The sequence below is a fragment of the Scatophagus argus genome, chromosome 8, assembly GCF_020382885.2.
Source record: "Scatophagus argus isolate fScaArg1 chromosome 8, fScaArg1.pri, whole genome shotgun sequence".
NCBI lineage: Eukaryota > Metazoa > Chordata > Actinopteri > Scatophagidae > Scatophagus > Scatophagus argus.
In genome coordinates, this window is record NC_058500.1 from 13,457,161 (window position 1) to 13,460,010 (window position 2,850).

Here is a 2,850-nt window from a genome sequence, read left to right on the forward strand (position 1 = left end):
AAAAAAGCACCTTGTTGAGTAGATTTCCTGCATAATTTCCAAAGAGAATAGATTAATAACACAATTAAATGTTCCCTCAGCATGTATGCTGAATGTAATTGGTCATAGAAACATAAACAAAATAAACACATACAAACACATAACCACAAACTACAGACAGGAACATGTCTGTAGTTCTTTTTACCGTATCAGTGATATCATTTAAATTTCACTCTTCACTGCTGCTTCACTGAAGCTGAAGAGGGTGGTGGACTATAGACTCCTGGTTTCTCTTTTGTTAGTAGGGTGAGTTTAGTCATCAATTGGGCATCAGATTTGAGCTGCACAGTGAACACAACGTACCAATGCTGCACACACTTGCACCCAGCCTGCACACCGACTCTGAGAAGACCGAATCACTCACGTGCACATTCACAGATTGTGAAGGGTTACTTCCTAATAAATCCAGTGAATTATTTCATTATCTTTTGGCATAGCCCAGCTAAAATCAGCATGTTTACTGCATTCCTATGAATATATGGAGGGCGACCTCTGGTGGCGAATTTGTGTTATTCTTATATCCACGGCCACTTCTTTCTCTGCCCATTGCAAACAAGCTGCAAGACATATATTAAACATACATATATAGAAGAATATGTACAGCTTCCACTCATAAGACTAGTTAAATGTTTTAGCTGCAAATACCCAAAGCTTCATCCAAAATTTGCATAGTCATCAGTTGTCTCTTTTGTGTTTATTCAGTCATTAATTTGCCTCAGTTTGCTATGGTTTCCTGACAAAAAAATAATGCATCTCAATAAGCACTGACATTCTCACATTAATCCTTCAGCTCTTGTCATATAAAACTAAAGAATTCAGCTAACATACCACATTATGTAAATAATCTACTGTATGCGCATGACATATCATATTCCTGTTTCATCAGAAGGGCTTTTTGGGACCATCCTCACATGAGCCAAATCAACATGACCTACATAATCTGTCACATGTAAACATTATCAAGGCTTCGTTGTACATACTGTATATTCTATATGCAATTATTATTATTATTATTGTTATCAATTCCACAAAACAAGCAAATGCGAACATATTGCGTAAGGGTTTTAGTCTCAGTACACAATTCTATATTAAACGCCTCAGACAGCATGTGTTTATATGTCCTTTTTCTAGAACAAATGCGCTGGAGTTATTTCAGACCACCGTAAAGTTCATTTCTGAAAGACCAGGCTGGAGATACATAACTTCTATTTCGAAACACAGACAGCACAGCAGTACTTTCGTTGCGCTTAATTTTTAGTGCAGGAAATTTCTACAAAAAGTGATGTTCAAAGCACAATTTTTTACAATTATCATTTCCTGTTGCGTTTCACTTGCCTAAATTCTGTATGCAATACAAAGTCTACCACTGAGACACTAGCTAAGACTATCAGGATATCTCCTCAGTTATGATGGGGTATAATTGCACTACTATCATTTATATGTCTGCTTTATGATGCACTAAATGCACTAAAGGTTTTGCTGTACCCACCTCCAACACTTTACAACTTGTATGGCCTAATGATGATGTCAACATTTCACATGGTTTCTGACAAGTCAGGAAGATCAATGATATCCAGCAGTGTCTGATAATGGTAATGATAATGATGATGATGATGATGATGATGTGTACAGGGTGGATCTTTTGTCATTAGCACAACTGAAAGAGGGGGTGAATAAAACACAAAAAACATGCAAGATTTCTGTGTGTTTTTATTTCTCCCCAGTAATTCATAACTCCACCAACAGGGGGCAGAAGGGTCATTTCGGTAGCTTCAGAATAATCAGCCCAGTGTAAACCAGGAATATCACACAATATTTTTATCTCTCTTTAAAACTGCTATTAAACTGCTAAAGCCCTAATTACACAAAAAGTAAATATATATTCTCTGATTATGTGATGCAGCTACTTTTAGTTTTTTCTCTAGTCTTTATAAATCCTTCATAAGGATGTGGTCTTGTGGATCTTTCTAGAGTAACAAGGACATTTTTTTCTGGAAAGGCACCTTGTTGATGAATATTTCAAATACACATTTCAAAGACACTGCACAAAAGAAAAAGACAAAAGCAACCAAAACCTTAGGCATGACAGGTGTGTTCTGATAACTGGTTGTACGCTGTCTGGCCAGGTGTATACTTTTGGTTTGGTGCTGTATTTCTCAGTTTGCTTTAGTTCCAGTGAAGTTCAAACTCAGTACTTCTTCATAGAATGATGACAGATTTGACAGTAATGTGCTTGCATGTTTGTGGCAACAGTTGAGAGAGTCCAGTCCTGTTTCAACCCGATCCATAAAATATCGTCCCAGTTTGGTTTGGAAGAGTTTGACTGGTCTGTCCAGAGCCCTGGCCTCAACACCACCCAGCACTTTTGGGATGAACTGGAACAGCAGCTGGGAGCCAGGCCCAACAGCTGCACCAGACCTCACTCATTCTCTTGTTCCTTAATGCGATCGAATCATATTGACAGCAACATGGGTGTAATGTTTGGACTGTCCACATATTTGTGGCCACATCAAAGCTAAGCTGCTGTGTTGTGTTTGCTCTGTGCCGCAGTGTGCTCAGCTTTTATAAGAACAGGAGGAATCAGAACATCACGAAAACTGAGGAGCTGTGATGTATCCGAAATCTTTTTAATCAGTCCACACATGCTTTTCTGATGAGCTACAGCACATCAGTCTGTTCGAATGATTCATAACAGCACCCATATGCCACTCTTTCAGATTCAGCTTGTGCTCTATTTCCTACAGCAAGCCATGTTATGACCTCCTCTATCTGGATATGATCATCATTTACCATCTGTCCTGTAATGAAACG